The sequence below is a fragment of the Falco rusticolus genome, chromosome 10 (assembly GCF_015220075.1).
Source record: "Falco rusticolus isolate bFalRus1 chromosome 10, bFalRus1.pri, whole genome shotgun sequence".
NCBI classification, from domain to species: domain Eukaryota; kingdom Metazoa; phylum Chordata; class Aves; order Falconiformes; family Falconidae; genus Falco; species Falco rusticolus.
Window position 1 is genome coordinate 17906085 of NC_051196.1, and position 12315 is coordinate 17918399.

Here is a 12315-nt window from a genome sequence, read left to right on the forward strand (position 1 = left end):
AGAGTTTTTACAGATTAGCATCAAAGACATCTTGCTTAATCTGCTCTGAAGCCCTGAAGGAAAGCTGTGTTTTAGTCCAGGGCTGCGGTACAGGTGGACACCCTCCTCTTCCTCCTTCCCAGAGCTGTGCTCGCTCCTGAGTGTGCATCAGAGCAGCTGCACCACCACACAGCCATCCCTCCATGTCACCATAGCTTCTTCCAGCTACAAATGTTGTTTTTAAATAAAGAATCTCCTCATTTTTATTGTTGGGTGTGAACAGACTTTGTCGTTGCGTGCCTCTGCTTCACATTGAGCCCTCATTCACTGATTAAAGAATCAATCAAACTTACTGTCTGAACTAACTGAAATAAATGAGAATAATAAAATAAAACACAACAAAGAAAAACTGGAATCTGAATATAATACCTCTGGCTTTTGCTGAACATTCCCCCACATTTGTGACCAGCTATGCTGTTTTATAGAACTTATTTTATACATACATTTACTTTTTTGAACTAAGTAATTCCAGTCTCTTAACTTTTTTTTCTTCTATGAAGTCTCTCCATGCTTTCTGTGATTGCCATCTATATCTGGATTCTTGCTTTTTTTTTTTTTCAAGTTGGAGCCACCAAATCTTAGTGTAGAATAGTGAAATGAAGACAGGCTATTGCTTTCAGTAGATTGTATGTTAACAGTCCTTTTTTTACAGACTGGATGGATTGGTATCCTCTTCTGCATCTCTTCTTCCAGTCCTCTTTGGATTTTTGGACAAATCCACTGCCAAATATAGTACAGATAAGGTAAGACTTACCATTTTTCTTTACTGTATCTAGGCAGTAATAAAACTAAAAGTCTGAAGTCATCCATATACTTTTAGAAATAATCAGAGTAGTAGTTCATTGACCACACTCTTTTTCCTAAGGACAAAACTGGGTAAGTGCAGATGACCCAAGAAGATTCAGAGGTGTGTGTCAGTCCCAAATACTATGGAAAGGCAAGTGTTACTTATCTTGTTTAAATGCATGTGCTGTTTGCATAGATTTTCTCTATATATAAAAACAGGTATAATTTTTAAAATGTTAGATTCCTCTCAGAGGAATTTAGCATTTAATTCTCACAAGAACTGTGCCAAAATGAAGCATATAACACAAAATCTAAATTACGTTATCAGAGTAAAAAAGTCTGTTCTTACTTGCCTGCAAAACTGAGTAAGACAGGGATGACAAACTTTATTTGTACTCTCTAGCCAGTATAGAACTACATTTGATAGGTTTATTTGTAGAATATCAGAGAATTGAATCTTCATGGCCTGCTAAGGCCAGGATCTTGGAGGCAGAGAGGGACAGCGGCTTCAGGCTGAGAAAGCTCCCATCCTCCAACTAGATGGGTCCAGGTAGATCCTCTCCCCACATGATCTCAGCAAAGCCAGGAAGGGTCCTTCAGTTGTGGCTTGAGTCATCATCCCAGCGCACACAACGTGATGCTTGTCACGTCACCGCGTAGTAACAGAAGGTACTCTCCTTTCCCCATCTGAGACGCGTTCAGACAGGCATTGTCAGGGGATGTGCCATTTGGGACAATAACATATGTCATCTTAAAACAATGTTACATCAGTGGCCAAATGCTTAAACTGCTGTATGAGAGTATTCACTAAACATACCTGTATATAGACATTATGGATTGCCCAAACATGATTTCTTTTCAGAGAGGAAAGAAATCTTTCACACAGACCTCATAGGAACAACAACTGAAGTCACAGAATCAGAATGATTTGGGTTGGAAGGGCCCTTTTAAAAGTAATCTAATCCAATGCCTCTGCGGTGCAGAGCCATCTTCAACTAAATCAGGTTGTCAGAGCCACATCCAACCTGACCCTAAATATTTCCAGGGATGGGGCATCTACAGCCTCCCTGGGCAACCTGTTCCAGTGTTTCACCACTCCCACCATAAAAAAAATTCTCCCTTAAGTCAATGGTCAGTTAATCATGGTAGTTCTCACAGGCAAAACTCCTTCTCTGGATTAGACTGCAGGGAATCAAGACAGTAAAACACATACCAGAGGTTATTCCCATTTCCACACATTAGTACGTCTGTCTTTAAGAATTAACATAACAGACATCCAAGGTTAATTATGTTGGCATCCATAATTACCTCACCCTTACACCAAACCTAACTGTAGGATATTTGAGATTCAAAGGTGTTTGAATTGCCAGATGCATTTTAAATCTGAGATATCTGTGCACAAAGTGAGCTTAGGAAAAAATTAGGCAAGGACTATTTGCAGCCTGTGATCCAAAGTTCAGATTGGCATCGCAGTGCTCAAGACCAGACCCACAACATGGGTTTAAAAGAATGCAAATTCTGTGTTCTGGCTAATGTCAGTGTTGCCTCAGCATGAGAGGGAAACTTGATTTTGGTAGATGTGCTCAGTGTTTTGCATGTGCTTATGTGCATTTCTAGGTAGGAATGGACAAATGTAAGCAATAATAAATACTGCTGTGAAGAGAAGATCAAATTCAGGACATTTCGTGCACATATTTTTAAGTTTGCCTTTGTACTAATAGTTAAGCAGTCATTACAGCAGTTTCTGAAGATACCAAGGAAGGAATTAAAAAGAAACGTGAAGTATCATGGTTTTAATGCTTTTAGCATGATTTCAAGCAACTTCAAATGACAAACATTTCTATCCACTGCACTCCTGTTCTCTTATCAAGCCATAGCTAATGAGCTGTAGGCTGTCCTGCTGCTAACTCAAGCAACAAACCACTCGTGACTTTAGCAGATGTTCTCCTTTTCATGCCAATAGGAATATTTACTAACATTTTTTCATGTTATGGTTTTCTGTCTCAAAACTTATTCCTCAGGACCAGGAATATGCCACGTTTAACCACTCACAGTCATAAATATGCATTTACTAAGGTTGGTGCTTGCTTGAAAGTTACACAACAGGATTTTTACAGAGTTTACATAAACCCAATATCTTTCAAAATAAGAATTCATTGAAGTTTGTTGTTAAAAGACAGAGTTCATAAAAACTGCTGTCAAGCTAAACATGCACTTGGTCTTCATCCAGCTTGTCTCTGCCAAATGAGGTGGTTGCTCAACAAGGGGAAGAGATGGTCACTGGTAAAGCAGTCTTATTATTATGCATGTATATCATCTCCAATTTTTAAACAAAGCAAAGCACAACTCTCTTCTATTCAGCATTCACTAACCAGCACCTCAGGGAGAAATAAGCAACCTTTTATAATGAAAAGCAGAAAAATTATTTTCTTTAGAGTTCACATTTAAATGTCTTTACCAATCATTTTCTACTTGGTTTTATTTACATAGACTTTTCAGAGTTCGTAAATACCTTAAATGCATTCCTGTGAAAGTTCATTTTCTGTATGGATCTGTTAAGGTAAAAATAGAGATTAAGAAACTTTCCCAAAGGCATGAGTTAGTCACAGTGGATAACGAATTCATGAATACTGCTCCTTGCTAAATCCAAATTATGTTCCCTCTTATATTAGTCTGAAGTTTCTGAATTGTAGTTAATGCTACCAGGTGTTAGGTAAGCTTAGATTTTATTGCTTCTCATCCTCCTGCAAGCTGTAAATGAATTTTAAAAATTGAAATATATGTGAATACTGTCTCACGGCTACCACATTACAGAGACCCAGGGCAAACAGAAAGGAGAGAAATTTTTTTTCTCTTTCACTTTTTTTTTGTTCCTTTGCTGGATAGGCACAATCATTTCTTCTTTTGAATCAACAACACAGACCAAAGTAGCTGGTAGCAAGTCATTGAGCAAGAGTGCTGTCTGCTGATTACAAGAATTAGTAGTTGCAATGAACCCATTTTACTTTTCATTGCAATGGTGGAGGAATTTGCACATCTCAGCTGAGGGGACAGGTAAACTCAAATTTAAAGAGCCATATATTAAAATAAGCTAATGGCAAATAGCTTTATGGCTAATTATTTTATTTATTGTTAGGAAAGACTGGATGCCTGTTCATAACCATTACTGAGCAGCAGTTTCCCAAAATGTGCTAACTTGGTCACTGATTATCTAACTGTATCTGGCGTGAATCATTGTATAGTTAACCTATGAGAAGCTCAGAAAACATGTGAGAGCTGTATTTTAAGTCAGGTCTGGACTATTACAACACACAAGCACAGAGTCCCAATGGACAAATACAGTGTAGGTAAATCTTAAAGTCCTTAAAAAAATTATTTCCCTTAAGTGCATATTCTGGTAAGATTGTCCAATAACATGATGGTATTGACAAGAAACCATTTTCCCCACAGACAAAAAAATACAATAAATACAGAATAAAAACATAGCCATCTTGTGTAACAGATTTACAAACACCTTGTGACAGAAATATTATAAACACTTTGACATGAACATTTTATTTGTTTTATCACTGAACAGTAATTCTAGCAAAGGTAGTTCATGCATGTGAATTGCAAAACCCAAATCAGCTGTTCATTTCCTATGATTTACTCTTCAGGTGTACATACTGTTTCATTCTTAAGAATAAATGCAAAACAATGGTGCATTCCGCAGCTGGGGATAAAAACACTCCACCCACAGTCCAACATCTCTTGGAAGGCAAACAACACAATCATTTCCAAAACTCTTAATTTTTAGAAACTCGGATATAGATAGCATTGGTACATCAGGCTGTTATCCTGCTGCAAGTTTATGTAAATTTTACTGAAAGCAAGCAGATTCTCTGTATAAAGACATCATTGGTCTTGTGACCTGATTTTCAAAGACAGTGGGCACCAAGACCTCCCTTTGGCTTCACAAACAGCTGTAGATGTTCATCATGTCAGATATTCAAGCCATTAGCCTTTCAGCATTCTAATATTTAAGATCGTTTAGATAGATTTACCCAGAGGAAATTACTGTAGCTATTAATTTATGTTCACTTCCTCACACATAGAGGGAACATATGAAAGTCAAGTCATTTTTGCTGCTGACAATAAAAGTCATACATTCAAAGATCAAGTACTTTGTGGTTTTGCTGGCCTGAGCCCTTCATGCCTTGTCAGCTCTCTGTCCTCACTGGAAGACCACCAGTTAATGGATTTAACCTTTACATCAGTGAAAGATAACAGATCAGCACGTCAAAGATAAGTTACACTAAAGTCATGTATGTCCTCTTTCTCCTTCACTTCTTTTTATAGTCATTACATCTAATTTCCTTCACCACTGCTTTACTTAGTTTCATAGAAAGTACAACTATTCAAGCAAGTAAAAGGCAGTTAAAAAGAGCAAAGTTACAGCTGTTCACAAAGCTCACTACTCTCTGAAATTCAGCTCCCACATGTGCCAACTTCAAAATGTCACTAACCATCTCCTGGAGACACCTTGACAACCTCTTCCAGCTCTTAGCTCAGGCAACATTTTCAGACAATGGGACGGGTAATAATTTTTTTTCCAAGGTAAGGTAAAGAAAGAGAAAAAGGACTTAGTGTCAAAATGTAGCCCTGAAACAAGTAAACCAAAAAAGATTACTATTTCACTGACGTGTTACGCATTTCCTGCAAATACAGTTACTTGTACATAACATGAACAGTTATACAAATACTGGCAGATAATATGGAGGTGTGAAGAGCACCAAAGGTCTAAATGAGTAACTCTGGGAGCGCATGCAACAGCTACGCAATTTCAGCTTAGTTTACGTTTCCAGGAAAAGACCCAAGACAATGCAGCAGAAAAACAAACCCTGAATTTTAGACAGTGAGAAATGAAAAGATTTAGGAATTCAAGAAGTCAAAACAAGAAGCTGCTAGTAACTTTTTTTCCAGGACACTTAGGCTCCTAGGACCATCCCAAATGGATTAAAATGAGAAATCTGAAATACATGCAAGGCCAACTTGGTCAATTATTTTTGTAGATTCAACAGGAAAAATATTGAAGTAGAATAAATTATTTCATTTATTATTATTTACAAGCAAGTTTCACCCGGAACAAGCAAAGTTCAAGTACAAATTTTCAGGCCCTGTACAGCATGCTGCTTCTGGTAATATCAGCTGGGCTTCAGCACCATGAAACAGAAACCCAGACATCACAGGCTCCAACATCTGTCTGTGAATGTAACAAATAGGTCTCCAAGTTTAACAGAAGTTAAAGACATTGGCCATAGCGAGCAAAAGTTTGATGCCACAACCAGCTGTAGTGTGGATTTGTATCAAGTTGAGTGACTTCTCTATGGATTCAATGGTTTTGTTTAGTTCTCTATATAGAATATTTCTCTTCATCTCAAAGTTAAAGCCCATGTACTGCAAAGCAATAACAAGGATGCTATCCAAATATATTTTAAAAACTGATCACAATATTTAATGAGGCACCCTCCCAAGGCTCTTCTGAGGATACCTCTGGCTGCAGTTTACTCCGCAGTGTGTTATATGTGAATGAATCTTTGGAACCAGCACAAAGTTCTAGTGTTTTTGAGTATAATGATTCAGAGCAACAGTTTTCAATGCAATGCTAGGTCCTAAATCCATTCACTGTTTATAGAAAGAGCTGGATTTTGACAAAGAGAACACAGATGCCTGAAAGAAGTCATAGTTTCTGTAGGACTTGTTAAAAGTAACATTTCCAAAACAGGGAACGGATTGTTTGCTGCTAAATTTCTCAGCTCTTACAGCTCTTTTCTCTTCCCCTATCCGTATTTCCAAGTCTGAGCTGTTATCTGAATCACAGCCCAGTAGGTGATCAATTCAGGCAGCCTGATATTACTATACACACGTGCACTGGATAGTATATTGGTTCCTGTGAAGTCCAAGAAAGTTTTGCTAGATTTCAGTAAATGATATTAATGTTCCTCACTTCAAAAATTTAAACTAAAACCCAAGTCATCAAGAATACTTCACCTTTGTACAGTTGTAAACAAAAAATAAATTTTACTAAGATAAATTATGGTATGCAAAATGCCAACACTAGGTTCCTGTGTTCAGAGGGCAAAAAGTCAGGAGGCTGGAAAGACATGCTGCTGAAACTAAGGTTATAATGGAGACTGCTATAGCTCTTATTCTATAATATAGTGAGGTAATGGAGATGTATAAGAATATTTACAGAAGGGTGAAATATAAATGAACTGACTGCTTAATGTTTATTTTACAGTTCTAAAGAGTAATTGACTACTACAATAACTTTATTAAAAAAAACAATAAACAGCTGTTTGGTCCTAACTTTCTCAAAACTTTTTTAGTGATGACATATCAACATTTGGTTGCATTTCAATATTTGGATATATTAGATATTTCTTGGGTATACACTCTGCCAGCATAATACAGGTTGCTTTAACAATATTGCTGGCAGTCACAAAGCTTATAAAAATAATAATAAAAAAATGCAAAAATACTTCAGAATCATGGCTCACAACCCATTTTAGTAGGTAATATGCCTCAAGCAGGGCTCTTTCCTTGTATCCTGTCTGATAGAAGACAGCAAGGCAGGCTGTCAGTGACTACATTTTCCGTACCCCACTTCGTTACTGCTTGATAAGAATGAATTAGGGATAGTACCGAGAGTCCTGGACTTTGTTAGCGCTACCAGAAAATGCTCATAAAAGGGGAGAATGTTTTGAAGAGTGAGAAGTTATCAAGGAAAAAAAAAAAAAGTATTTTCTTCCACCCTGAACTGGCCAGCATAAGATGAACCTGAAATTACCAAAACATCAGAACCAATTCAGTACTACACATATTCAAAGTATCATTCAGCTCCTTGGAAACAGTATAAGAAAAATGGGCATGCTAGTATTTAAAGGATTAATTTTTTTACTCATTTTTGTCACAGAAGATGATCACAGTCAACCACTGCAAAGTCTAAGTTCTTCATAGAATTTACAGAAAATTATTATGTTTTAGCAGTTTCCTTTTGTAACTCCTCAGTTTAATATTACAGAAATATGAAAGCTATAAATGTTTTTTGGAACATGGTAGTAGAGTATTTCCCTGCCTTCTCAGGATTACTCATCAATTATGGAAAATTATTCATTCTACATCTGAGCTGAAGTTAAACAAAAAAACAAACAACAACCGACCAACAACAAAAAAAACATGGCTTTGGAAAGCTAATTTAAAGAATTTGTCCTTTTTGACATACATTTTAAACAAGACCTCAATTAGAACAGCCCATTACACAGTAAGGCACTTTCATTTTCACCCTCAGTCAGTCATAATGAGCCACACTGGTCTCCGTCATGGTCCTCTGTGCACACACTCCATATAATCGTGCTCGCCAGCCTATTTCAGTCATATAACAGTCAAGTAAGAACATGTGCAGTCAGTAACACTTAGAAATAACAGGCCAGGTTCATCACTGGAGTCAGTGGGAGGGCGTTTGGCCCATTAACTCAGAAATATAGGAAGTTTCGTTACGGAGTAACCACTTTGCAGAATCAGACTATCTTGGTTCATACTCTTTCCTCAAGGCCCATACATAGTGCTTGTTAATATCAGATGGAAATTTCAAATCAAAAAGCAAATATTCCCCTTATGAGAATGGAATAGACACTGTTACTGAAAAGCCCAGCTTAACTGTGTTTGGCTGTGGTCTGAAAATCACATCCCATTTACCACATAAGCCACAAGCAAATTACTGCCTCCTCCTGCATTATAATTTCCAGGTAAGAAAAATTGAAATTATAATTTTAGCTCCCATGATTAAGATGGATGCGTGGTGCTCACTGTAACGGGGATCTCAACATCTCTAAAATTTAGCACAGTTTACCCAAAGCATCCCTTTATCAGCTGGGTTCTTAGTTCCTTTAGAGCCTGCTGCAGCAATCTATCCCCATTCAGCAAAGTGTTTATGCATATACCTAATAACAACCACATTTAAGCAAATTCTTGAAGATAAACATGCCTTCAAATGCTTTACTCAACAGAGAAGAAATCTAAGCTTTGTCTAAAATAACCAACTGGACTGGGATCTTGCTTTTAAAGTATTTTCAGATGTTGAAAGCAAAATCATAACAAGCATAATAAGAATTTTTTCCAGTATGCATTTTTCTAACTAGACTGTAGTGAAAACAGTATTTCTGAGTAGAAAAAGATGGCTTTTCCTTAGTTAAAAGTGGTGGAAATTGTATTCTTCATTTGGTGAAAAACACCCTTCCTTCATAAAAACATTTGTCCATTATGATATTTTTAGTTCCAGAGTTTTTATTTTAAATCTTTCATGGAAAATACTAATATTATTTAGTACTTAAATGCTGATCAGTGTTTAAACTGAAGTGTAACTACTAGGATGTTAGAGAAATGGTAAATTATTATAGTGTTTGCTTCAGAGATAGGGAAAGGCCTCAAAGTTAGCTCAGTTTTTAATTTTCTGTAGCAGATTGCTGTAATGATAGGAAATACATTCCTTCAGTCAGAAGGCTGTTTGAGGACAAACTGATCCTCACCTAATTTAGAGGACGTCATCATCCTCAGCTAATTTAGACCAACGTAACATTTATAGCCTCCTATGGGAATTGATTTACATAACATAAATCCTTTAAGTCAATGGTGCGTTTTGTTTGCCTGTTTTACCAAAAATCCTTTTTTTTTATTTTCTTGCTTGCTCTTAACTAGTGTACATTTTACATGATCGCACATTCCCCTACTTCTGATTCTTCCCTTAATTCAAAATGGTTATCTCTCCCTGTTACTTTCAAAGGCAATAAATGAATCTTAACTTCAGGGAGGACAGGGAAACAAAACAATGTCAGTTGGAAGAAGATTTCTAGGTGCCAGAAGCCTACCAGTCTTCTAGAAGTATTTGGAACTGGAACATTACTTTCAAAATATGTCTACACTTAATAGCAACACACTGAATTCTCTGAAAAGTAAAACTTACAGAAAAAAAGATGCGGAACTGATAGACAGGCCCCAACATTTCACAAATCATTTTACTGTTCCTTAAAAAAAAATACATCAGTTCTCCCTAGCAATGTTTCTAATAAGAAACAAAACCAAATACACACAACCAACATGTTCACAGGGATTAAACTTTGCTTTTCTACCACTCAAACAATGGTGCTTGTATTGGCAATGGCAATAACTTGTAACTAGCATAACTTCATTTAAATAATTTTATACCTTTTATGGGCTTATCACTGAGCATTTTCAGAACATAATTTTACATTGCTGAAAATCCTATTGTCCTGGAAATAAGATGGAGTCAATCAGTGGTGGAACGCACCCAGTGCAGTTAGACCTGGGAAACTCCAGACTTTGACTTTAGTGAACTACATCAAAAAATATTGTACCTTGAGTTTCCTGCTTCATTAGGGGATAAGAATGGGCAATCTACTGCATTAACATACATAACCTCATGTTTGGCAATATTGTTTGATTTATAACATTTACAATCTGCTTAATGCCATTGCATAAATACATAAATGCACTGCTAATTTTTTTCACTGAGACATCTGCCAAAACTAAAGAACCTCCTGCTTGACTTCACAGGGAATGTGGTCTGAAAGCAGAAAGGAAGCATGAAAGAGAATAATAATGTAGTTTTACTCTAATGGCTGCTCCTGCTATAAAACATACATAAACCTTTTGCAATCTCATACAGTTTTTATTGCTCTCAAAAAAAAAAAATCATTCTGTTATACATATTTGCTATACTAGAACTGACAATGGATGGAGCAAACCGGTTTCTTTCCCTTTAGGAAAGCACTTGGTCACCTAAGAAACCCCAGCTAAGGAAAAAAAGAGCCCTGACCTGGGCACAGGATCATTTTACATCATGCTGCTTGAGATCAATGTCTTTACTTGGCTTGTAACAAATTGCATAAGCCATGTCAGTGCTGGGTGTTCTTCAACTTTTGATGACTTTGCTGTCTTCTTGACTCTTTGAATTTCACCAGTGATCCTGTGCTCCTTACAGTAGTATTCTGTCTTTTTTCCTCTGCAACTCCCATAGCTCAGTTAAATTTTGGGGTGCCTCAGCCCCCTGCTAGACCTGTTGTAGCAATACAGCTAAGGAGAGTGCTGGAGGGACAGCTTTCCTTGAGAAGACCATGAGCTCCATACCTGGATCTCCCTGGTGTGTGGTGAGCACAGGACTGGAGAAATACCAGACAGAGTGGCTGAACGGCGCCCCTCATCGGCTCTCCAGGGACCAAGGAGACACGAGTGGATCGGCATAATGCAGAGAAACCTACAGTACCTAAAAAAGTATGCATTTTATAAATTGCCCTCTGCTGTGAACTCTTCATCTAAATTGCTGGTGCTCTGAGGTCATTCTGTCTGCATAATATTTGGGTGCCTTGTTATTTGCTGATGCAATAGGGAAAAAGGGGCTGGATTTTCCCAGCAGTCACTGGTACGAGCGCAAGAGACTGACAGATACGTGGTCACCAGCAAATTGTGCTGATGTAAAAGTTCTCTGCCAATGTCAGAAAACACAGAGGTAAATCAGTTCCCAAGGAGATGTTGGGGGATAGCAGAAAACCTACAAGGCCTCCCCCTCCTGCTGAAGTCAACAGCTGTTCAGGAAAGGAAAACAAGCACTTGCCTGAAGAGAGGATGGGAAATTCAGATGGCACTGGTATGAATCAATCCAAGCGTGGCTAATGAAACAACAGGTGATTTCCAGTGCCATTCCACCTTTTCAGTTCACACATTTCTGTTTTATCAGCTAATCCAAGCTGAAACTGCAGCCTTGACCCTAACTGGGGAGCAACAGATAGGCTGTCACCCTCATTGGGTTTTCCCTCCCTCAGCATGAAACCCAGTGTAGCAGTAGTAAGACGTGTATTCCAGCCTGACAGGTGGAAAAAACCAAAATGAAGCCCCAGAAGAGCTACTGAAATAAAAAGTTGCTATGAATTCTCAATATTCAAGGGTGGGAAAAAAAAGGAAAAAAAAAAAGAAGTGTAGCTGCAAAGCCAGCACTAGACACATATACATAAACATGGAGCCCAAGCTTCATATTTTGGGGTTTTTCTTACCTTGCCTTAGGAGTCCTAAAGCAGGCAGAAATTCTTTGCCAGATTCTCCTTAGGGTACTGATCTTACTTCTGTTCTTCCCTTTCACCTAGGTACCCTCTGCATGATGTTCCAAATTTCTTCACCAAAAGGGTTGTCAAGCACTGGAACAGGCTGCCCAGGGAAGTGGTTGAGTCACCAACCCTGGAGGCATTTAAAAGACACAAAGACACGGTGCTTAGGGACATGGTTTAGTGGTGGGCTTGGCAGTGCTAGGCTTATGGTTGGACTCCATGATCTTGAGGTTCTTTTCCAACCTAAATGATTCTATGAATTATAAACTTAAATGCAAACAAGATATTGCAGATTTATCAACCATGTTTCTGTGATGTACAAATCTGTTCTCTG

At 37.7% G+C, this 12315-nt stretch overlaps 1 long non-coding RNA gene across 1 annotated transcript in view; it reads right to left on the reverse strand.

The window, feature by feature from the left end:
- Positions 1-584: 584 nt before the first annotated feature.
- The window catches only part of LOC119154977, a 30076-nt gene continuing 18345 nt past the window's right edge, over positions 585-12315 (reverse strand). Inside the window, exons 4-5 of the long non-coding RNA XR_005106570.1 lie at positions 11931-12111; positions 585-6067 (exon numbers count right to left, since the gene is read on the reverse strand). This is a non-coding gene — a long non-coding RNA (uncharacterized LOC119154977). The remainder of the gene's footprint in view (positions 6068-11930; positions 12112-12315) is intronic.